Source organism: Macrobrachium rosenbergii, chromosome 13, assembly GCF_040412425.1.
Source record: "Macrobrachium rosenbergii isolate ZJJX-2024 chromosome 13, ASM4041242v1, whole genome shotgun sequence".
Taxonomy (NCBI): domain Eukaryota; kingdom Metazoa; phylum Arthropoda; class Malacostraca; order Decapoda; family Palaemonidae; genus Macrobrachium; species Macrobrachium rosenbergii.
In genome coordinates, this window is record NC_089753.1 from 7,579,130 (window position 1) to 7,604,028 (window position 24,899).

Consider the following 24,899-nt stretch of genomic DNA (forward strand, 5'->3'; position numbering starts at 1 on the left):
CAACTACAGTCATTGCATTTCCATGTCATAATGAAAACATGAATTTTACTGAACTGGAGAAAGAAGTTGATGAAATGCTTAGAGATGAACAAGCTGATTTATAAAATGTTGGAGTTGCAAAGATCATATCAGGCGTTCAGCATTTGAAGGGCCTCTCGCCCCAACTTTTGAAAAAGGCGTTTTTTGATTGATCATTTTTAAAATAATCCTCCTTTTTTCCCAAAGAAGAGGGTGGGGTTCGAGCCATATTTTTTATGCATACTATTCTATTCCTGATCGCAAACTCTTCAATTTATACAAAATTCAACTTTATATCTTGAAAAATAAAGAAATTAAAGCAGGTTGAATTTCCAAAACTTGATGGCTTATAACTCAAAATTTTTTTGTGGCGAGAGGCCCTTCTAATGCTGAATGCCACACAAATTTGTATTAAAACTTATTGCTAGGCAATGTATGATATATAACAAACTAACTTTCTGTGGCTTTTTATTTTAAAAAAGTATTTAAACGTCCAAAGACAGAAAATGTAAAAGGCTTTATACAAACCTAAGTGAAATTATCCACGAAAAAAGTAGATGCAAATTTAATGCTGATGGAGCTTTTCAAGTGACTTTTCAGTAAATAGCAGTGTGCTACAAATCGATGTTATTTCACCTTTGTCGTTTCCCCTTCTCACAGATTTTATAAAGAAAAAAGTTATCAGAGATGGAAGAGAAAGTTTGCGGTTGAGTGGAGAATATGCACATGATGCTATTCTAATCAGCAAAACACCACAAGATTTCCAGAACTTGCTTGACAGAATGCATCACATACCTAGAGAGGGATTAAATATCACAAGACACAGGGAAGATGATCAAGCTTGTCCTAAATATTCAAGAACAATGACATCCAACACACGATCGCTCGGCTGGTTATTTATTGAAAAATAAAAAGACATATCAAACATGGGGCAGGGTGAAGATCATTTAGATATCAAACAGACTTAACCTGCATAAGAAACTAAAATTCTTTATCAATCTTATCCTGAAAATTTTCCATAGAGAAATGAAATTATAACAAAATCACTTGATAATTGCTTGTCTGCGATAACAGGAAATAAAAATGCGAAACTTGCTCTTGATCAGAAAAAGAACCACAAAGAAACAGTTCAAGCAACCATTTAAAAGGGGTCACGCAGTCGCAAGATTTTTGGAGGAGCGAAATTTGCTTTGACTGCGGCCTCGGGTCAAGGTTCTCCCGTTTTGCTTCACAACGCAGAGGTCATTCACTGACCTGAGGTAAATGTTACCATTATGGAGTTAAAGATCACCTTGATCTCAGCGTTAACCCGCTTACTGATTTTATACACCTGAATCTCCATTCGAGAGTGCACTAAAAAGTCTTCATGAAGTCACAGCTTGTCAAACTCAAATTACATTAATTATTATATACTTTGTGATACATTATGTGCAGTGATGGCCGAGTGGTTAAGGCGTCTGACTAGAAATCAGATGGGATCTTCCCGCGTAGGTTCGAATCCTACTCACTGCGAAATGTGAAAGTTTTAAAATAGACTTCACGAGGTCCTAGGAATGTGCCAACATATGATAATGGGCGAGAATTATCCGTGGAGTTCTCCCGTCCGAAGTCAAGGTACGAAAGGTAGTTACGCTTACAATTACACTAGTAAAATTATTGTGGAATTGTATGAGGGCTTCGATTATGCACAATATAGGTCGTAAGTCCAATGCACGCAAAAAATATAGTGAAAAACGAAGCCAAATATAATTTTATTAGAACATTAACCCCTTTACGTTTGCGGACCAGAAATTTACGTTTAATGTCATAGTTACCGAACATCACGACACAAAGTACAGAGTGATTACGTTGTTGAAATGAATAATGATATTTTAGGTTATAAGGTCAAACACTGGGAAACTTTCAGCTGTTCGAGCTAAAGAGGTCCAGAGAAGAAATGAGGTAAAAAGATCTATAGGTAAAACTGGGAGAAAAACCCAGTTGCACTACGAATAATAATTAAGAACGGCTGGACAGCAGGATAAAGGAAAAGAAACCGGAATGGACATACAGTAACACTCTTAAAAGCGGGTGCAGCAGCCAGGGGATGAAGGGATGCTGCAAACACCCTTTATAATCCGTTAGTACACCAACACCTACACCAACACCTACGGGGAATTGTGTTGTTTTTGCTTATCACAACAATGTATCTTGGTGACTAACTTGCAAGGTCATCTCAGTGTTACACTCTTACATAATTTTATGTTTATGTTTATGCTCCCCCACCCCCCTCTCTCTCTCTCTCTCTCTCTCTCTCTCTCTCTCTCTCTCTCTCTGGTGCACATACGAGTGTGCATTTACATACACGCCTTACGGATCGTGAGGTACTCAGGTGATCTTTCATGTAGATATGAAGTCTATGTCTAGGGAGGTCAGTAACATTATTCCATTCTTAGTTATCGGGTTTAATGACCAGAATGATATACTGTCGTCAATTAAAAAAATACCTTCATGTATATTCGATTTATATGTGGTTGATGTTTTTATCATTCTAGCTGCAGTTAATCTTTTGTCCTCCGCACTGCCTTGAATCTATATGTAAACTTAATTATGATAAGTGAACACTCATCATGCCACATTTATGAAAGATAAGCAACAAAGGCAAATGCATTCAAATAAAGTTAGGTCTTATCAGCACGTGGAAATTTTGGCAAAATATACAAATCTTCATAGATTTCGCTCTTGAATTAGAGAAAACTCTGCACTTTAAGCAAGGTAGAAAAACAACACGTGTTTTACCGTTTATAGCCTGGACACAGTCTCGTTAAGAGTTTTTGCGGAACGAAATGACAGCAATGATAGAAATATTATAGTTGTATAAAGTGGCAAGTTTAGGCGATTCAGAATTTTTCCTTTAAGAGTGAATCTTTTTATTCTAAGAGCAACTGACCTCGAAAGAGAAGTTAACTCCTACAAAGAATAACACCAGCAGCATTGATAACAAGAAACATAATAACGATAATCGTAGCCCATACAACTATAACGGTAATTTCTCGGCCAACAAAATTTCGAAATAGCCCTCGGCATTTCCGTCAATCTCTGCCCCATCGCAACAAGAAGCCCTTAGTACTTGCATCCCACTGACCAGGGCAAAAGCCACCGTTATTAGGCAAGAGAAAATATCTTTTTGATGTCTGCACAATTCACCTTCATGAATTCGAGCACCTGCACTTCAATGGGAGAATACTGTATTAATGCAAAACCATTTATCTTGCTTATGAAAATGTGACCATTTTACCTATTTATAAATCATTATATATGCATATATATATATATATTTATGTTACCCATGAGCAGTGATGGCCGAGTGGTTAAGGCGTCTGACTAGAAATCAGATGGGATCTTCCCGCGTAGGTTCGAATCCTACTCACTGCGAAAAGTGAAAGTTTTATAAAGAAAATTGTGAAGAAGAAAGTGCCAACAACTTAAACTAGGCGTGAAACCCCCGGAGACTTCTCAGTTATCGCGGATCACGTCAATACCGCAAAGGTGATCATCTCCCGAGGTTCATCATCGTTTCTGTTATAAACGTTAAAAACAATGACTGACGTATGCTGTTTAATTACCTTGCTTCAGCGGGATAGAATGAAGGGCTAAGCCAAGAGTTTGATTACTACCGATGTGAAACATATATATACTGTACTTTCATTTTCATTAAAAGGACGAAATATTCTTGCTCATTTCCTCAGCCCGTTAGATAACCCTCCCCCCCCAACTCTCTCTCTCTCTCTCCATCATATGTAATGTCTTGAAGTCATACTGTACATAACATAACACACTTCTTGCCCAATAGCCAAATAATTTACATTCGTCGCTATGCATTATTACTTAGTTGTTTAATATCGTTGTTACTGCAGCTCTCCTTTTTAGATGCAGATAATCCTAAGATTTCGTAAACCACTGCCCACCGAACAAAAACACATACAAGCATCGCAACGACCAAGGCACTTACCTTTGCAATAAGCCAAAACATTTCATTTTCTACCTCAGGATATTCATCCATCTTTTCTTTACGTGCCTGCATCCTCCGTGGAAAAATGTTCATTGCAATAAAGTGTTCACCATTTACCGTGCTTATCCAAACGAGACAATTTTCAACAAAAATCACATGGAATAATCCCAAGTCGGTCCGAATCTCACTCAATGTGAAAATCGATGTAGGATCTAATAAGAAGAGCTATGGTGAGTACCTCCTTAAGTACACAGAGACTGGTTGGTGGGCTAACTTTGCCATTTCTATGACTGAACGATTATGTTGTGATCACTAGACACAGAAGCTAGCTAGCCAAAAGAATGCAAATGAGCGAACTTCCAAGTTTTAGTATAAAAAGGAATCATAGTACTTATATGTTCGATCATACAAAAATGAATTACTGACACCTCGCAAGATCCAACTTGTCGATGTCGTTGATAAAATAACATTAGCTTTTGTGACTGATTGCTATATTTACTAGCTACTTCAGTATTTCCTCTGCTTCTACAACAACTTAAACCTAACTTCACAACGGCCCTCCTCACTTTCTCTCTCTTTGGAGTACCGGCTACATAAAACATTGCCAATCAGTTCAAGCCCTATTTAATGTCTCATTTCGCACTTGGAATTTTTTTTTTTTTTTTGAGTTACAAGTAATTGCATTGACGATTTAGTATTCCTTGTTCAATAAAAACAGTTACTTTGATAAAGGATATATGTTGATAATCGATAAGAGAAATATATATTCTTTTTACAACGGATCATTTTTGTGTAAAAGAACATTGTTAGGATTCCAATTAACTTTTATTGTCCTATTCCACGTGTTTGTTGAAAATAAATAGTGAACTTTTATTATCTTTATTCCCCATCAATACATGAAATATTTGAAATTTTCTAACCCTCTGAGCATGCATCCTTCATTGTAAAATTAAGCGATGTTAACACATTTCCTTTCTTAAATATTTCATTTTTTTTTATTTTCTTTAACTTCTTACTTCATTTATTACTGCAGTATTTTAACCTTTGATTTGCTGACACATTTTTATATAAACACACAATTATGCTGTGTGTGTATATATAGGGAGTTAATGACTTAGGGATTCCAAAAATAATCACTAACATGCAAAAACTGCAAGAAATATAAAAACTGAAGTTTTGTAAGAAGATAGAAAGTTGTGCTTACTCCAGTCCTTCAAATCATCCACCTAATGTATTGTATAGCCTTATTCATTGCAAACAGCTGTTGAATACTATCTTCTTTCCAACCATATGGTTACAGAAACACTCTCATTGCAAGCAAGGTCTGCTGGGAATATTTTCATTGCAAACAGTTACAGGCCAGCGCTATTCACATTAAGACTTGAAAGTTTTCTATGCAGTGATGGCCGAGTGGTTAAGGCGTCTGACTAGAAATCAGATGGGATCTTCCCGCGTAGGTTCGAATCCTACTCACTGCGAATTTTCAGAAAGGTTTTAATAATAAAATTTCCTGGAATAGTTACTGGATAATCTTATAATTAGGTGTTGAAGGACATTAATTGCAATTGTTCAAGGAAACTGTTTAAAGTAGGTGATCCCTGACCAAGAAACCAAACCCTACAAGATCCTACAGCAAGATTGGATATAGGGATGTGCCAGAATAATGTTAAGCCTCAGAGCCCACTGGTTTCCTATGGAATGGTAAAAGATTTGAATATCACTCATTCAAGCAAATTCAGTCATTGCAGTTCTGGAAAATAATTATGGTTTCTTTACTTAAGACAACAGAGCTGGGAAAACACCAAGGTATGAGCTAAAGACATGCAGCAAATGTGGGAAATTATGCTGCTAGAAGATAATTACTGAACCTGCTGAACATGGTTGGAAGATCCAGACGTACTTGGGTAACAACTCTGAGAAGGGAGGTTGGATATGAATGGAGATTTTGGGAAGCCAAAGCATAAGAAAAACATGATTGGTGAATTATCACAGATGCCCTTTCTGTTATTCAGCATTGGAGGTGAAGACGGGGGAGAGAGAGAATGTAAAGTATGGGTTGCAGATAGCACTGTACAATAATAGTCCAGTCCTGATTCTAAAGATATAATGATATTAACATCTTTGATTGAATACGAATAACTTAATGGACATTGCTCTTCATGCTTTCAGTAGTGCCAATTCCTTGGCATCAGTGTACCTAAAATTTTCTCAATATTTCGCAGTGAGTAGGATTCGAACCTACGCGGGAAGATCCCATCTGATTTCTAGTCAGACGCCTTAACCACTCGGCCATCACTGCACAGAAAACTTCCTATTATGCAACTAGCTTGATTGGCAAAAACATAATAAAAGACCAAAATAAGCAAGAATTATCCCAAATAAATCATTTAAGACTTGTACTGCTGGGCTCGAGAAAAGTTACAAGCATTTCCATTACATCACAACAGCACTATATTTTAATCACAAAGCCTTACAGGTAATAATCATAAATTTTTTTAGGATAAAAGAATATTTCTTAATATACAATATTCAAACAAATATAAAAAACAAACTTATGCATATGCACAGCACATTAACTCATATCTGCTCATATTCTAAAGATATAATGATATTAACATCTTTGACTGAACATGAATAAGAACTCAATGGGCATTGCTCTTCATGCTTTCAGTAGTGCCAATTCCTTGGCATCAGTGTACCTAAAATTTTCTCAATATTTCGCAGTGAGTAGGATTCGAACCTACGCGGGAAGATCCCATCTGATTTCTAGTCAGACGCCTTAACCACTCGGCCATCACTGCACAGAAATATTATGCATCTAGCTTGATTGGCAAAAACATAATAAAAGACCAAAATAAGAAAGAATTATCCCAAACAAATCATTTAAGACTTGTACTGCTGGGCTCAAGAAAAGTTACAAGCATTTCCATTACATCACAACAGCACTATATTTTAATCAAAGTCTTACAGGTAATAAACATAAATTCTTTTGAGATAAAATAATACTTCTTAATATACAATATTCAAACAAATTAAAAAAAAAACAAACTTATGCATATGCACAGCACATTAACTCTTATCTACTCATATTCTAAAGATATAATGATATTAACATCTTTGACTGAACATGAATAAGAACTCAATGGGCATTGCTCTTCATGCTTTCAGTAGTGATAATTCCTTGGCATCAGTGTACCTAAAATTTTCTCAATATTTCGCAGTGAGTAGGATTCGAACCTACGCGGGAAGATCCCATCTGATTTCTAGTCAGACGCCTTAACCACTCGGCCATCACTGCACAGAAAACTTCCTATTATGCATCTAGCTTGATTGGCAAAAACATAATAAAAGACCAAAATAAGCAAGAATTATCCCAAACAAATCATCTAAGACTTATACTGCTGGGCTCGAGAAAAGTTACAAGCATTTCCATTACATCACAACAGCACTATATTTTAATCACAAAGCCTTACAGGTAATAATCATAAATTTTTTAAGATAAAATACTTCTTAATATACAATATTCAAACAAACTGGAAAAAAAAAACTTATGCATATGAACAGCACATTAACTCATATCTACTCATATTCTAAAGAAATAATGATATTAACATCTTTGACTGAACATGAATAAGAACTGAATAGGCATTGCTCTTCATGCTTTCAGTAGTGCCAATTCCTTGGCATCAGTGTACCTAAAATTTTCTCAATATTTCGCAGTGAGTAGGATTCGAACCCACTGTGGAAGATCCCATCTGATTTCTAGTCAGACGCCTTAACCACTGGCCATCACTGCACAGAAAACTTCCTACTATGCAACTAGCTTAATTGGCAAAAACATAATAAAAGACCAAAATAAGAAAGAATTATCCCAAACAAATTACTTAAGACTTATACTGCTGGGCTCGAGAAAAGTTACAAGCATTTCCATTACATCACAACAGCACTATATTTTAATCAAAGTCTTGCAGGTAATAAACATAAAATCTTTTAAGATAAAATAATACTTCTTAATATACAATATTCAAACAAATAAAAAAAAACAAACTTATGCATATGCACAGGACACTGACTCATATCTACATCCATTCATAATCTATGTTTAGTTTCCAAAATCCGTTAAAGGAATTTTTAACCATTCCTGGAGAACAGTGGGCACCACAGGAAATGGAAGACGCAGACCTACATGAATGAAAGCTAAGAGGTGGAAGGCTGGAGATGAGTGGAGATTTGTGAAAGTGAAAGCACATGACGCACATTTGAATAGCAGAATTTTACATAGGTGATTTTTGTTACGTGGCCTTGGAAGTGATGATTAAAAAAAAAACATAAGCAAGGTATGGCGGCATGAAATTACAAACTGAGAGTCAAATTCAGCTGGAGAGAGAGAGAGAGAGAAAAAAATTCTGTGAGCACTTGTAAGCAAATATTTAAAAAAGATGGGTTATGTTGGAATCTAGAGTAAACAAAATGAAACAGTGCAGTACATTAGTTTGTTTTTATACTGCTGACTGCAACTCATTACCTATGGCATTCAACGGTACTCACAGACTTAGTAGTGCACATTGAATCCTGTTGCCAAACCTATATAATTTCTCTCTCTCTCTCTCTCTCTCTCTCTCTCTCTCTCTCTCTCTCTCTCTCTCTCTGCATACAACACAGAACTTCAGATTGGGCCTTCTTATTTTTCCCGACTCTCATTTTCCTACCTCTGGAGTAAGCATATTTTAAATAGTAATCCAAAATTAAGGCGTCAGTGAGCTTCTTAAGTGGCACTGTGCCATCTCCTATCTCTGTGTGAGAACCTCATGAAATTTCGTTGCTTGCCAGCAATGGGCATTTATTTTTGACAGTTCCGTCCTTGATACATTTCAGCATCATTTTTCTCAGCCAACAAACAGTAAACACTACCAGTGCAATCTAGTTTCATATCACTTTCTCTAAAATCATCCAACAATTTCGCAGTGAGTAGGATTCGAACCTACGCGGGAAGATCCCATCTGATTTCTAGTCAGACGCCTTAACCACTCGGCCATCACTGCACAGTAAACTTACGAGCATTCAACTAGCTTACTTGGCAAAAACATAAAAAAAGCCCAAAATAAGCAAGAATTATGCTAAACAAATCATTTAGGACATGTTACAATACATAAAATGCTTTCTGCCATAGTCGAGAAAAGTTACAGGCGTTGCCATAACATCACAACAGCACTATATTTTAATCCAAGTCTTACAGGCAATAGATGTGACATTTTTTAAAACAAAATAATTAATTTACTTTATTCAAACAAATAAAAAAAAATTGCATATGCACAGCTTATTAACACATAACTACATCCATTCATAAACTACATTTGGTTCCAAAATCCTATACATGACTTTTTAACCATTCCTGGAGAACAATGGGTACCTCAGGAAATGGAAGGCCCAGACCTACATTGATGAGAACTAAGAGGTGGGAGGCTGGAGATGAGTGGAGCTTTGTGGAAGTGAAAGAACATGACATACAATGAGCAGTAGAGTTTCACACAGATAATTTATGTTACATGGCCTTGGAAGCTTTCATGATGATGACTTGTCTAACAGATTTAAGAAAAGACAAAAGCAAGGTATGACATGAAATTACAAACTGTGAGGCAAATTCAGCTGAGAGAGAGAGAGAGAGAGAGAGAGAGAGAGAGAGAGAGAGAGAGAGAGAGAGAGAGAGAGAGATTCTGTAAGCACTTGTAAACAAATATTTAAAAAAAAGGGTTATGCTGGATTCTGGAGTAAACAAAATGCAACATTGCATTGCATTACCTGGTTTTTATACTGTAGTACATTACCGATGGCATTCACCATACTCATAGAGTTGGCAGTGCCATTGTATCTCATTACCACACCTTTATAATTCTTCTCTCTCTCTCTCTCTCTCTCTCTCTTCTCTCTCTCTCTCTCTCTCTCTCTCTCTCTACATATAAATTTACTTAGGCTTTGTTGTTTTTCCCAACTCTCATTTTCCTACCTCTGGAGTAAGCATATTTTAAATAATAATCCAAAATTAAGGGCTCAGTGAGCTTCTTAAGTGGCACTGTGCCATCTTCTATCTCTGTACAAGAACCTCTTGAAATTTCATTGCTTGCCAGGAATGAGAAATCATTTTTGACAGTTTCGTCCTTGATACATTTCCACATTACTTTTCTCAGCCAACACTGTTAATACAATCTACTTCCATATCACTTTCTCTAAAATCACCCCACAATTTCGCAGTGAGTAGGATTCGAACCTACGCGGGAAGATCCCAACTGATTTCTAGTCAGATGCCTTAACCACTCGACCATCAATGCACAGAATGAATATAATAAAAGCCAAAATAAGCAAGAATTATCCCTAAACAAATCTTTTAATATTTAATATGTTACACAAAACTCTTTCTGCTGGGGTCGAGAAATGTTACATCACAACAGCACTATATTTTAGTCACAAAGTCTTACAGGCAATAAACGTGAAATTTATTAAATTAAAATATAATAATTAATATAAATTATTCAAACAAATTCAAAAAAGCACTATATTTAGTCATAAAGGCCTACAGGCAATAAATGTGATTTTTTTAATGATAAAATATTTCTTAACACACAGTACATTTTCAAAAAATCAAAAAATAAACTTAAGCATATGCACAGCATATTAGCGCACATCTACTTCCATTCATAATCTAAATTTGGTTTCAAAGTCCTTTACATAAATATTTAACCATTCCTAGAGAACAGTGGCCACCACAAGAATTGGAAGACCCAGACCTACATGGATGAGAACTAAGAGGTGGGAGGCTGGAGAAGAGTGGAGATTTGTGGAAGTGAAAGCACATGACAACAATGAGTAGCAGAATTTCACATGGGTGATTTATCTTAAGTGGCCTTAGAAGCAAATAGATTTAAGAAAAACAAAAGCAAGGTATGGCATGAAATTATAAACTGTGAGGTCATAGGTGATTTATCTTACGTGGCCTTAGAAGCAAAAGTGATGACTTGTCTAATAGATTTAAGAAAAACAAAAGCAAGATATGACATGAAATTACAAACTGTGATGCAAATTCAGCTGGAGAGAAAGCGAGAGAGAGATTCTGTGAGTACTTATAAACAAATATTTAAAAAAAGATGGGTTATGCTGGAATCTGGAGTGAACAAAATGCAACATTGCAATACATTAGTTTGTTTTTATACTGCTGACTGCAACCTATCGCCTATGGTATTCAACAGTATTCAGAGTTAGCAGTGTGTATTGTATCCCATTATCAAACCTTTACAATTCCTCTCTCTCTCTCTCTCTCTCTCTTTCTCTCTCTCTCTGTATACATATAGATTTACCATAAAACGCAGAACTTCAGCTTAGGCTTTGTTTTTCCTAGTTCTGAAGTAAGCAAACTAATAAATAATAATGCAAAATGAAAGCCTCAGTTAGCTTCTTAAGTGGCAGTGTGCCATCTCCTACCTCTGTGTAAGAAACTCATGAAATTTCGTTGCTTATCATAAACGAACAATTATTTTTGACAGTTTTGTACTTGTAACAGTTCAACATCATTTTCTCAGCCAATGCACCACCAGAACACTCTAATTTCGTATTGCTTCATCTACAGTATATCATCCCACAATTTCGCAGTGAGTAGGATTCGAACCTATGCGGAGAGATCCCATCTGATTTCTAGTCAGACGCTTTAACCACTCGGCCATCACTGCACAGGAAACTTCAATGTATTCAACTAGCTTACTTGGCTAAAAACATAAAAAAGACCAACATGAGCAAGAATTATCCCAAACAAATCACTTAAGTTTTTTTTTTTTTTTGTTACATAAACTGCTTTCTGGTGGAGTTGAGAAAAATTACAAATGTTGCCATAACATAACAGTCTTATAGGCAATAAATGTGATATTTTTTAAGATGAAATAATACTTTTTAACATATATTATTCAAACAAATTAAAAGAAAATTATGCATATGCACAGCACATTAATGCACATCGACATCCATTCATAATCTAAATTTAGTTCCAAAATCCTTTACACAGATTTTTAACCATTCCTGGAGAACAGTGAGCACCACGGGAAATGGATGAGAACTAAGAGATGGAGGCCTGGAGATGAGTGGAGATTTGTGGAAGTGAAAGCACATGATACACAATGAGTAGCAGAATATCACATAGATGATTAATATTGCATGGCTTGGAGGCAATGATGATGACTTGTCTAATAGATTTAAGAAAAAACATGAGCAAGGTGTAACATGAAATTACAAAATTTAATCAAATTCTGCTGGCAAGAGAGAAAGATTCTGTGAGCACTTGCAGACAAATGTTTAAAAAAGATGGGTTATGCTGCAATCCAGAGTAAACAAAATTCAACTTTGCAGTACATTAGATTGCTTTTATACTGCTGACTGCAACCTATTACCTATGGAATCCAACACTACTCAGAGTTAGCAGTGTGCATTGTATCCCATTATCAAACCTTTACAATTCCTCTCTCTCTCTCTCTCTCTCTCTCTCTCTCTCTCTCTCTCTCTCTCTCTCTCTCTCTCTCTCTCTCTGTATACATATAGATTTACAATAAGATGCAGAACTTCAGCTTAGGCTTTGTTGTTTTTCCTAGTTCTAAAGTAAGCTTATTAATAAATAATAATCCAAAATGAAAGCCTCAGTTAGCTTCTTAAGTGGCAGTGTGCTATCTCCTATCTCTGTGTAAGAACCTCACGAAATTTCGTTGCTTATCATAAACGGGCAATTATTTTTGACGGTTTCGCACTTGAAACAGTTCATCATTTTTCTCAGCCAATGCACTACCAGAACGCTTTAATTTCGTATTGCTTCATCTAAAATCATCCCACAATTTCGCAGTGAGTAGGATTCGAACCTACGCGGGAAGATCCCATCTGATTTCTAGTCAGACGCCTTAACCACTCGGCCATCACTGCACAGAAAACCTACAAGTATTCAACTAGATTACTTGGCAAAAACACAAAAAACCAAAACAAGCAAGAATTATCCCAAACAAATCATTTAAGATTTATTATGTTACATAAAATGCTTTCTGCTGGAGTCAAGAAAATTGCAAGTGTTGCCGTAACATCACAACAGTCTAACAGGCAATAAATGTGATATTTTTCAAGATGAAGTAAATACTTTTAATATATATTATTCAAACAAATTAAAAGAAAATTATGCATATGCACAGCATATTAATGCACATCTACATCCATTCATAATCTACATTTGGTTCCAAAATCCTTTACACGAATCTTTAACCATTCCTAAAGAGCAGTGAGTACCACGGGAAATGGAAGACCCAGACCTACATGGATGAGAACTAAGAGTTGGGAGGCTGGAGATGAGTGGAGATTTATGGAAGTGAAAGCACATAACAACAATGAGTAGTAGAATTTCACATAGGTGATTTACGTTATGTGGCCTTGGAAGCGATGTTGATGACTCGTCAAATAGATTCAAGAAAAAACAAAAGCAAGGCATTGCATGAAATTACAAACAATGATGCAAATTCAGCTGGGGAGAGAGAGAGAGAGAGAGAGAGAGAGAGAGAGATTTCTGTGAGCACTTGCAAACAAATATTTAAAAAAAGATGGGTTATGCTGGAATCCGCAGTGAACAAAATGATGCAACACTGCAGTACATTAGATTGTTTTTCTACTGCTGGCTGCAACCTATTACCTATGGTATTCAAAAGTACTCAGAGTTAGCAGTGTGCATTGTATCCCATTATCAAACCTTTACAATTCTCTCTCTCTCTCTCTCTCTCTCTCTCTCTCTCTCTCTCTCTCTCTCTCTCTCTCTCTCTCTCTGTATACATACAGATTTACAATAAGATGCAGAACTTCAGCTTAGGCTTTGTTGTTTTTCCTAGTTCTAAAGTAATCTTATTAATAAATAATAATCCAAAATGAAAGCCTTAGTTAGCTTCTTAAGTGGCAGTGTGCTATCTCCTATCTCTGTGTTAGAACCTCACAAAATTTCGTTGCTTATCATTAACGGGCAATTATTTTTGATGGTTTCGCACTTGAAACAGTTCAACATCATTTTTCTCAGCCAATGCACTACCAGAACGCTCTAATTTCGTATTGCTTCATCTAAAATCATCCCACAATTTCGCAGTGAGTAGGATTCGAACCTACGCGGGAAGATCCCATCTGATTTCTAGTCAGACGCCTTAACCACTCGGCCATCACTGCACAGAAAACCTACAAGTATTCAACTAGCTTACTTGGCAAAAAACACAAAAAAAACCAAAACAAGCAAGAATTATCCCAAACAATTCATTTAAGATTTATTATGTTACATAAAATGCTTTCTGCTGGACTCAAGAAAAATTACAAGTGTTGCCGTAACATCACAACAGTCTTACAGGCAATAAATGTGATATTTTTCAAGATGAAGTAAATACTTTTTAATATATATTCTTCAAACAAATTAAAAAAAAATTATGCATATGCACAGCACATTAATGCACATCTACATCCATTCATAATCTACATTTGGTTCCAAAATCCTTTACACGAATCTTTAACCATTCCTGGAGAGCAGTGAGTACCACGGGAAATGGAAGACCCAGACCTACATGGATGAGAACTAAGAGTTGGGAGGCTGGAGATGAGTGGAGATATGGAAGTGAAAGCACATAACAACAATGAGTAGTAGAATTTCACATAGGTGATTTACGTTATGTGGCCTTGGAAGCGATGATGATGACTTGTCAAATAGATTCAAGAAAAAACAAAAGCAAGGCATTGCATGAAATTACAAACAATGATGCAAATTCAGCTGAGAGAGAGAGAGAGAGAGAGAGAGAGAGAGAGAGAGAGAGAGAGAGAGAGAGAGAGAGAGAGAATTCTGTGAGCACTTGCAAACAAATATTTAAAAAAAGATGGGTTATGCTGGAATCCGTAGTGAACAAAATGCAACACTGCAGTACATTAGATTGTTTTTCTACTGCTGGCTGCAACCTATTACCTATGGTATTCAAAAGTACTCAGAGTTAGCAGTGTGCATTGTATCCCATTATCAAATTCCTCTCTCTTTACTCTCTCTCTCTCTCTCTCTCTCTCTCTCTCTCTCTCTCTCTCTGTGTATACATATAGATTTACAATAAGATGCAGAACTTCAGCTTAGGCTTTGTTGTTTTTCCTAGTTCTAAAGTAATCTTATTAATAAATAATAATCCAAAATGAAAGCCTCAGTTAGCTTCTTAAGTGGCAGTGTGCTATCTCCTATCTCTGTGTTAGAACCTCACGAATTTCGTTGCTTATCATAAACGGGCAATTATTTTTGACGGTTTCGCACCTGAAACAGTTCAACATCATTTTTCTCAGCCAATGCACTACCAGAACGCTCTAATTTCGTATTGCTTCATCTAAAATAATCCCACAATTTCGAAGTGAGTAGGATTCGAACCTACGCGGGAAGATCCCATCTGATTTCTAGTCAGACGCCTTAACCACTCGGCCATCACTGCACAGAAAACCTACAAGTATTCAACTAGATTACTTGGCAGAAAACACAAAAAAACCAAAACAAGCAAGAATTATCCCAAACAAATCATTTAAGATTTATTATGTTACATAAAATGCTTTCTGCTGGAGTCAAGAAAAATTGCAAGTGTTGCCATAACATCACAACAGTCTAACAGGCAATAAATGTGATATTTTTCAATATGAAGTAAATACTTTTTAATATATATTATTCAAACAAATTAAAAGAAAATTATGCATATGCACAGCACATTAATGCACATCTACATCCATTCATAATCTACATTTGGTTCCAAAATCCTTTACACGAATCTTTAACCATTCCTAAAGAGCAGTGAGTACCACGGGAAATGGAAGACCCAGACCTACATGGATGAGAACTAAGAGTTGGGAGGCTGGAGATGAGTGGAGATATGGAAGTGAAAGCACATAACAACAATGAGTAGTAGAATTTCACATAGGTGATTTACGTTATGTAGCCTTGGAAGCAATGATGATGACTTGTCAAATAGATTCAAGAAAAAACAAAAGCAAGGCATTGCATGAAATTACAAACAATGATGCAAATTCAGAGAGAGAGAGAGAGAGAGAGAGAGAGAGAGAGAGAGAGAGAGAGATTTCTGTGAGCACTTGCAAACAAATATTTAAAAAAAGATGGGTTATGCTGCAATCCGTAGTGAACAAAATGCAACACTGCAGTACATTAGATTGTTTTTCTACTGCTGGCTGCAACCTATTACCTATGGTATTCAAAAGTACTCAGAGTTAGTAGTGTGCATTGTATCCCATTATCAAACCTTTACAATTCCTCTCTCTCTCTCTCTCTCTCTCTCTCTCTCTCTCTCTCTCTCTCTCTGTATACATATAGATTTACAATAAGATGCAGAACTTCAGCTTAGGCTTTGTTGTTTTTCCTAGTTCTAAAAAGTTTATTAATAAATAATAATCCAAAATGAAAGCCTCAGTTAGCTTCTTAAGTGGCAGTGTGCTATCTCCTATCTCTGTGTTAGAACCTCACGAAATTTCGTTGCTTATCATAAACGGGCAATTATTTTTTACGGTTTCGCACTTGAAACAGTTCAACATCATTTTTCTCAGCCAATGCACTACCAAAACGCTCTAATTTCGTACTGCTTCATCTAAAATCATCCCACAATTTCGCAATGAGTAGGATTCGAACCTACGCGGGAAGATCCCATCTGATTTCTAGTCAGACGCCTTAACCACTCGGCCATCACTGCACAGAAAACCTACAAGTATTCAACTAGCTTACTTGGCAAAAACAAAAAAAAAAAAAAAAACAAGCAAGAATTATCCCAAACAAATCATTTAAGATTTATTATGTTACATAAAATGCTTTCTGCTGGAGTCAAGAAAAATTGCAAGTGTTGCCGTAACATCACAACAGTCTTACAGGCAATAAATGTGATATTTTTCAATATGAAGTAAATACTTTTTAATATATATTATTCAAACAAATTAAAAGAAAATTATGCATATGCACAGCACATTAATGCACATCTACATCCATTCATAATCTATATTTGGTTCCAAAATCCTTTACAAGAATCTTTAACCATTCCTGGAGAGCAGTGAGTACCACGGAAAATGGAAGACCCAGACCTACATGGATGAGAACTAAGAGTTGGGAGGCTGGAGATGAGTGGAGATTTATGGAAGTGAAAGCACATAACAACAATGAGTAGTAGAATTTCACATAGGTGATTTACGTTATGTGGCCTTGGAAGCGATGATGATGACTTGTCAAATAGATTCAAGAAAAAACAAAAGCAAGGCATTGCATGAAATTACAAACAATGATGCAAATTCAGCTGGGAGAGAGAGAGAGAGAGAGAGAGAGAGAGAGAGAGAGAGAATTCTGTGAGCACTTGCAAACAAATATTTAAAAAAGATGGGTTATGCTGGAATCTGCAGTGAACAAAATGCAACACTGCAGTGCATTAGATTGTTTTTCTACTGCTGGCTGCAACCTATTACCTATGGTATTCAAAAGTACTCAGAGTTAGCAGTGTGCATTGTATCCCATTATCAAACCTTTACAATTCCTCTCTCTCTCTCTCTCTCTCTCTCTCTCTCTCTCTCTCTCTCTCTCTCTCTCTCTCTCTCTCTCTCTCTCTCTGTATACATATAGATTTACAATAAGATGCAGAACTTCAGCTTAGGCTTTGTTGTTTTTCCTAGTTCTAAAGTAATCTTATTAATAAATAATAATCCAAAATGAAAGCCTCAGTTAGCTTCTTAAGTGGCAGTGTGCTATCTCCTATCTCTGTGTTAGAACCTCACGAAATTTCATTGCTTATTATAAACGGGCAATTATTTTTGACGGTTTCGCACTTGAAACAGTTCAACATCATTTTTCTCAGCCAATGCACTACCAGAACGCTCTAATTTTGTATTGCTTTCATCTAAAATCATCCCACAATTTCGCAGTGAGTAGGATTCGAACCTATGCGCGAAGATCCCATCTGATTTCTAGTCAGACGCCTTAACCACTCGGCCATCACTGCACAGAAAACCTACAAGTATTCAACTAGCTTACTTGGCAAAAAAAAAAAAAAAAAAAAAACAAGCAAGAATTATCCCAAACAATTCATTTAAGATTTATTATGTTACATAAAATGCTTTCTGCTGGAGTGAGTCAAGAAAAATTACAATTGTTGCCGTAACATCACAACAGTCTTACAGGCAATCAATGTGATATTTTTCAAGATGAAGTAAACACTTTTTAATATATATTATTCAAACAAATTAAAAGAAAATTATGCATATGCACAGCACATTAATGCACATCTACATCCATTCATAATCTACATTTGGTTCCAAAATCCTTTACACGAATCTTTAACCATTCCTGGAGAGCAGTGAGTACCACGGGAAATGGAAGACCCAAACCTACATGGATGAGAACTAAGAGTTGGGAGGCTGGAAATGAGTGGAGATATGGAAGTGAAAGCACACAACAACAATGAGTAGTAGAATTTCACATAGGTGATTTACGTTATGTGGCCTTGGAAGCGATGATGATGACTTGTCAAATAGATTCAAGAAAAACAAAAGCAAGGCATTGCATGAAATTACAAACAATGATGCAAATTCAGAGAGCAGAGAGAGAGAGAGAGAGAGAGAGAGAGAGAGAGAGAGAGAGAGAGAGAGAGAGAAATTCTGTGAGCACTTGCAAACAAATATTTAAAAAGATGGGTTATGCTGGAACCGTAGTGAATAAAATGCAACACTGCAGTACATTAGATTGTTTTTCTACTGCTGGCTGCAACCTATTACCTATGGTATTCAAAAGTACTCAGAGTTAGCAGTGTGCATTGTATCCCATTATCAAACCTTTACAATTCCTCTCTCTCTCTCTCTCTCTCTCTCTCTCTCTCTCTCTCTCTCTCTGTATACATATAGATTTACAATAAGATGCAGAACTTCAGCTTAGGCTTTGTTGTTTTTCCTACTTCTAAAGTAAGCTTATTAATAAATAATAATCCAAAATGAAAGCCTCAGTTAGCTTCTTAAGTGGCAGTGTGCTATCTCCTATCTCTCTGTTAGAACCTCACGAAATTTCGTTGCTTATCATAAACGGGCAATTATTTTTTATGGTTTCGCACTTGAAACAGTTCAACATCATTTTTCTCAGCCAATGCACTACCAGAACGCTCTAATTTCGTATTGCTTCATCTAAAATCATCCCACAATTTCGAAGTGAGTAGGATTCGAACCTCACGCGTGGAAGATCCCATCTGATTTCTAGTCAGACGCCTTAACCACTGGCCATCACTGCACAGAAAACCTACAAGTATTCAACTAGCTTACTTGGCAAAAAACAAAAAAAAAAAAAAACAAGCAAGAATTATCCCAAACAAATCATTTAAGATTTATTATGTTACATAAAATGCTTTCTGCTGGAGTCAAGAAAAATTACAAGTGTTGCCGTAACATCACAACAGTCTTCCAGGCAATAAATGTGATATTTTCCAATATGAAGTAAACACTTTTTAATATATGTTATTCAAACAAATTAAAAGAAAATTATGCATATGCACAGCACATTAATGCACATCTACATCCATTCATAATCTACATCTGGTGCCAAAATCCTTTACACGAATCTTTAACCATTCCTGGAGAGCAGTGAGTACCACGGGAAATGGAAGACCCAGACCTACATGGATGAGAACTAAGAGTTGGGAGGCTGGAGATGAGTGGAGATTTGTGGAAGTGAAAGCACATGACACCCAATCCTTGGAGGCGATGATGATGACTTGTCTAATAAATTTAAGAAAAAGCAAGAGCAAGGTATGACATGAAATTACAAAAATGTGAGGCAAATTCAGCTGGGGAAAGAGAGAGAGAGAGAGAGAGAGAGAGAGAGAGAGAGAGAGAGAGATGAGCACTTGTAAACAAGTGTTTAAAAAAGATGGGTTATGCTGGAATATGTAGTAAACAAAATGCAACATTGCAGTGCATTAGATTGTTTTTATACTACTGACTGTAACCCAGTACCTATGGCATTCAGCAATACTCACAGAGTTGGCTGTGCCCATTGTATCCCGTTACCAAGCCTTTATAATTCCTCTCTCTCTCTCTCTCTCTCTCTCTCTCTCTCTCTCTCTCTCTCTCTCTCTCTCTCTCTCTCATTCTCTGCAGATAAATTTACCATTTGACACCGAACTTCTTAGGCTTTGTTGTTTTTCCGGACTCATTTTCCTACTTCAGATGTAAGCATAATCTAAAAATGGAAACCCTCAGTGAATGCAGCATCCATTGTTTGCAAATAGTCATCGTGTTCATACAATTACTAATGTTAGTATTGAAGTCATAGCCATCATTCTTATGCTAAACTAATTATAATACTGTTAATATATACATACAGGGCAAAAACAAAAAACGTAAATTATCTAGAAAATGGCTGACTCAAAAAGTTCTCTAGATAACGACACTGTACGCTAAACATACGTTTACATCATCACAAACCTTTTTTATGTCATCTTTTCCACGGTTTCCTGGGTTTTCCTGGAGGCCTTCGTCGTGTTACCTCCCATACCTACTACTTTTCTGACCAACCGTTCTTACCATTTCTCATCACGTATCCAAAAGATTTTAATCTTGAGATCTCACATACGCACACATCTAATCACGCCACTCTAAATAAAGGTATGTACGTACCAGACAGCAATATTAAACAAAACTCTAGAAAGCTGGATTTCTGTTAAGGATATCCCATAATATTCTCTCTCTCTCTCTCTCTCTCTCTCTCTCTCTCTCTCTCTCTCTCTCTCTCTCTCCAACCAACGAAGGCTCATGTCTTGCCTTCTCCCTTAATTCTTATTTTCCTAGCAGAGTTCCAAATCACAGCCGCAATGGGAACCTCCATATTTATCATTAAAGTATACGAAATTTAGATATCTGAAGGTCGGGATCATGTCCAATGGGTAATAAATATAGTGCAAGTAAAAACCGCAATAAAAAAAAAATGTAATCATGAATTTCTAAGAAGTACCTCGCGAAGAAATTTACAACATCTTAAATATATTTACTTATTTACATTTTACATCGAATAATAATATCTCTCTCTCTCTCTCTCTCTCTCTCTCTCTCTCTCTCTCTCTCTCTCTCTCTCTCTCTCTCTCTCTCAAAGAAAAAGAAATGTGAAACCTCACGAATAATTTTCGAGGTCGAAAAAGATCCTTTGAATAAAATGGTACTTAATTAAATTAAATTACTTGAACTTACCATCAAGTTTGTCATTAAATTTAGTAGGATTAGACTTACTCAGTTGCCTATCGACGAACGCATTTTTTTTTTTTTAAAATACAACAATCGAATCCTGAACTAAAATGCGGTGAGTACTAACGCTTGGCCCTTTCTTTACCAACCTAAAATCGTCGCCCAAGTGCCCCTTGGCTTTTAACGGTACCTGTACTTCCTACTACAATCCTACCTACCGAGAAATTATTTTATCAAATACTCGTCAACAGGCTCTGTTATACAGTAGGACTGGTTGCAGAGAACGTAAATGCAGTCTTCTCCACCTATATCAAGAGACCTGATACCCACATCCATCGCCCAGGAGTTATTTTCAGAGTTGATGTTATTTTTCGTGAATTTAAGTGCCATGTATCACTACGTGGCAAAACATGATATTCAAAGGTCCGTATCTGCCCCCAAGGACCTTCTTTCGTCCACGTAGGGAACCTTCCTACTAGTAGGGCCTGCCTCGCTCTGTACAAAGTTATAGTAAATCCATCTTCCTGTACACAGATTTGTCATTGAATTTATTCTTACTGCCAGTGTCATTATCATCATTATAGAGTAACTATACAAATTCTTTTCTGTCAGTATTCCTAAGAGACTATTCAATAATCTTTAACTTAATCCATCGGTGCCACTTTATGTGGACTACATGTTCATTACTACTATTTTTATTAATATCTTTATAAGTCTCTGTGCTCAAACTGTATTTGCCTATGGACTTGAGCAGCACCTTTATGCTGTATTCATGTATGAAATTGAGCTTTGAGCTGGAATGCTGAAAAGTAATTATCTGTAAAGTAATTATTACAACTCAAAAAAACTAAACTCTAACTCGACGGAGTTTGCTCTCCATGTTTTGAGGTGCACATTGTTTGGCAACATATACAATCCTAGGTCAGTATTAAAACTCATGTTCTTCATATAGATATATTCTAACCCAGCTATAAAAGTTGTTTCAGGACGTCAGTCTCATATCAGGATGTATAGAGAAGTGATCAGTAGCCAAAAACAACTAAACCTGACTGTGAAACACAAACACATTCTCAACCTCAAACATTAGGCAAAACACATAGCAGGAAACACATTTTTACAAAGAGATAAATCTTCAAAAGAATATTAGAGCAAAATACAACCAATTTCAGTATCCTTGGACAAAATAAGTATAATGCCAGAAAGCAGCAAGGTGATAACTGTTCAACATCAAACCACCTTCCGATGCAGATGTGACGCTGACATTTTCAAAGGTAAACATCTTTTTCTTAAACATATCACCTAACTACCATCTACCTCTCTCTCTCTCTCTCCATCACTAGTTAATACAGGAATGATTAATCAATAACATACAAGTATTACAATTATCATTACTATAATTATGATTATTATAATTTCAAATACATATTAACATTTACTTTATTACACATATTGCCTAAAACTTTCGTTATATTTCGCAGTGAGTAGGATTCGAACCTACGCGGGAAGATCCCATCTGATTTCTAGTCAGACGCCTTAACCACTCGGCCATCACTGCATAGAAAACGTCGAAGTTTTCCAGTATTGAAATACACAAAAATAGACAAAGGTAAGACTTAAAATGATAAAATTAGTCTTGACAATTAAAAACAACTTTAAGCCACAAGTTTTCATTCAAGCAAATAATACCCTTTGCCCATTCTCCTTTTACTAAATTAATTTACGACTGTAGAAATAGCACTGATCCCAGTTGTACACCTAATAGTACGAATATATTACATACATTACATAGTTTGTAATTAACACAATTCTCAGTTTTTTATGTTGCTGAGATAACCATAATTCCTGCATCATCATCAATATGATCAGTGTTGTTAACAGTAGGCCTATTGTCATTATCAGGAGAGGAACAATAAGAGGACATTTTAAAAACTACAATATTTTAACAAGAAATTAATCGCAATTAAACAAATTGTGACAAAAACATGAAATCAATTACTCTGTTGGGCTTAGTAACGGTATCATGTGCCTTTCAGAAGCAGCTTCAGTGAGAGAGTCATTCTGTAGCCACTAATGGGAAACAGTACTTAATAAGAATTCTGCAAGCACTAGGATAATATAAAATTATAAAGGAAGGATGGTGTTTTGAAATTCAGTGGGTTAAGAAACTTTGTATTTGCTTCTACTCATATTTACAAGATACAAATCAATAATTGACTAGTCCACCTTCATTCTCCCTCTTTCTCTTTCTCTCTCTCTCTCAGCACATGCTGTTCTCAACAAAGATACAGCTATCAGTTGCAGTCTGCTATAAAATATTGCTAGCAATGAAAATTGTACTACCAGCTACTGTGAGTATCTCCTCACCTTCCATTCCGGTGAACTCTTACGATGGCACTATGACATCTTTTCAAATCTCTGGAAAAGAAACCCGTGAAGTTTACTTTAGTACTAAGAAATGGGCAATAGAGTTTCCTTCTTACTACTTTGCAGCATTTTGGTTTTCTTGTATCATCAAATTTCATAACATTCTGTTCTGAAAACCGTCCGATATCTCAGAGTAAGTAGGTTTCGAACCTATGCAGGAGTATCCCATCTGATATCTAGTCAGATGCCTTAACCACTCGGCTAACGCTGCACAGCAAAATACAGTAGTTTTCCACTAATTAAATCTACAAAAATAGACAAACCTAAGGACTACAAATATAAAATTGGTTTTAAGAGTGAAAGGAGACTTCATGTTACAATTTTTCATTCCAGTAAATTATACCCTTTGCCCATTCTTTTACTAAATTGATTTACGACTGTAAAAACAGTCTTCAATTCACTTTTACATGTAATAGTAGGAGTACATTATTGACTCGATGCCTAGTTTGTTATCTACGGCAATTCTCATATTGCAGTAATTGATGATTGTGATAATCATAATTCCTGCATCATCATCAATCCCAGGAATGACGTCTGCATCAGTAGCTATAGTTCTACAGTTAGTTATCGGGATGGTACATCTGGCACTCTCCAAACAAACTTTTTATCTGGCATAGGTACCCCCTGAGTTATTACCCTAGTTCTCCTTACTAAAACCTACGCAAATTTTCGCTGTGAGTAAAATTCGAACCTACAGAGTTTTTTTTGGGGGGGGGATCCCATTTGACGTCTATCACTGCATGAAAAGCAAAGAAAATGCATTGACAATCTTAACAAGAAGTCATGGTCTTCAAACCGTTGTTTTTCAAGTAACATCATAATACTGCTGAGTCAAGTAAATATCCTAGAAAAACTATAGTAATAGGAACATTACTTATGACAAAGAATAACACTCAAGTCAAATGATTGCCACTGTAAACTATCAGTTTCCAAACATATTTCAAAATTCAAACAATATACTGTAGTTCGACGAGGTAGAAAGGAGAGTATAATGGAGAAAATGGATGGAAAAATTCACCAGAGTTAAATAAGTATATATATAACATGCACAAAGTTTCAGTAAGTAGTTGCAGGAAGATGGGGAGAGGCAATAAAAAGTGAGTGATGGATAAGTAAATGAAAAGAATAGGTAAGTGAATAAAGAAAATAAAAGATTCTCAGGTACAATTGGGAGACAGAAGGAAAGTCTGTACAAGTAGTTCGC

At 36.1% G+C, this 24,899-nt stretch overlaps 16 non-coding genes across 16 annotated transcripts; 3 read left to right on the plus strand and 13 right to left on the minus strand.

The window, feature by feature from the left end:
* The first annotated feature begins 1,448 nt into the window (after positions 1–1,448).
* On the plus strand, positions 1,449–1,530 carry TRNAS-AGA (transfer RNA serine (anticodon AGA)). Its single transcript has one exon. It is a non-coding gene; the product is annotated as a tRNA-Ser (tRNA).
* Positions 1,531–3,350: 1,820 nt separating this feature from the next.
* On the plus strand, positions 3,351–3,432 carry TRNAS-AGA (transfer RNA serine (anticodon AGA)). The gene has a single exon. It is a non-coding gene; the product is annotated as a tRNA-Ser (tRNA).
* A 1,973-nt stretch (positions 3,433–5,405) lies between these two features.
* On the plus strand, positions 5,406–5,487 carry TRNAS-AGA (transfer RNA serine (anticodon AGA)). The gene has a single exon. It is a non-coding gene; the product is annotated as a tRNA-Ser (tRNA).
* A 739-nt stretch (positions 5,488–6,226) lies between these two features.
* TRNAS-AGA (transfer RNA serine (anticodon AGA)) lies at positions 6,227–6,308 on the minus strand. Its single transcript has one exon. It is a non-coding gene; the product is annotated as a tRNA-Ser (tRNA).
* A 420-nt stretch (positions 6,309–6,728) lies between these two features.
* Positions 6,729–6,810, minus strand: TRNAS-AGA (transfer RNA serine (anticodon AGA)). Its single transcript has one exon. It is a non-coding gene; the product is annotated as a tRNA-Ser (tRNA).
* Positions 6,811–7,225: 415 nt separating this feature from the next.
* On the minus strand, positions 7,226–7,307 carry TRNAS-AGA (transfer RNA serine (anticodon AGA)). Its single transcript has one exon. It is a non-coding gene; the product is annotated as a tRNA-Ser (tRNA).
* A 417-nt stretch (positions 7,308–7,724) lies between these two features.
* TRNAS-AGA (transfer RNA serine (anticodon AGA)) lies at positions 7,725–7,805 on the minus strand. The gene has a single exon. It is a non-coding gene; the product is annotated as a tRNA-Ser (tRNA).
* Positions 7,806–8,969: 1,164 nt separating this feature from the next.
* TRNAS-AGA (transfer RNA serine (anticodon AGA)) lies at positions 8,970–9,051 on the minus strand. Its single transcript has one exon. It is a non-coding gene; the product is annotated as a tRNA-Ser (tRNA).
* A 1,202-nt stretch (positions 9,052–10,253) lies between these two features.
* TRNAS-AGA (transfer RNA serine (anticodon AGA)) lies at positions 10,254–10,335 on the minus strand. Its single transcript has one exon. It is a non-coding gene; the product is annotated as a tRNA-Ser (tRNA).
* A 1,310-nt stretch (positions 10,336–11,645) lies between these two features.
* On the minus strand, positions 11,646–11,727 carry TRNAS-AGA (transfer RNA serine (anticodon AGA)). The gene has a single exon. It is a non-coding gene; the product is annotated as a tRNA-Ser (tRNA).
* Positions 11,728–12,876: 1,149 nt separating this feature from the next.
* TRNAS-AGA (transfer RNA serine (anticodon AGA)) lies at positions 12,877–12,958 on the minus strand. Its single transcript has one exon. It is a non-coding gene; the product is annotated as a tRNA-Ser (tRNA).
* Positions 12,959–14,145: 1,187 nt separating this feature from the next.
* On the minus strand, positions 14,146–14,227 carry TRNAS-AGA (transfer RNA serine (anticodon AGA)). The gene has a single exon. It is a non-coding gene; the product is annotated as a tRNA-Ser (tRNA).
* Positions 14,228–15,425: 1,198 nt separating this feature from the next.
* On the minus strand, positions 15,426–15,507 carry TRNAS-AGA (transfer RNA serine (anticodon AGA)). The gene has a single exon. It is a non-coding gene; the product is annotated as a tRNA-Ser (tRNA).
* A 1,175-nt stretch (positions 15,508–16,682) lies between these two features.
* On the minus strand, positions 16,683–16,764 carry TRNAS-AGA (transfer RNA serine (anticodon AGA)). The gene has a single exon. It is a non-coding gene; the product is annotated as a tRNA-Ser (tRNA).
* Positions 16,765–17,969: 1,205 nt separating this feature from the next.
* TRNAS-AGA (transfer RNA serine (anticodon AGA)) lies at positions 17,970–18,051 on the minus strand. Its single transcript has one exon. It is a non-coding gene; the product is annotated as a tRNA-Ser (tRNA).
* Positions 18,052–22,744: 4,693 nt separating this feature from the next.
* Positions 22,745–22,826, minus strand: TRNAS-AGA (transfer RNA serine (anticodon AGA)). Its single transcript has one exon. It is a non-coding gene; the product is annotated as a tRNA-Ser (tRNA).
* Positions 22,827–24,899: the final 2,073 nt, after the last annotated feature.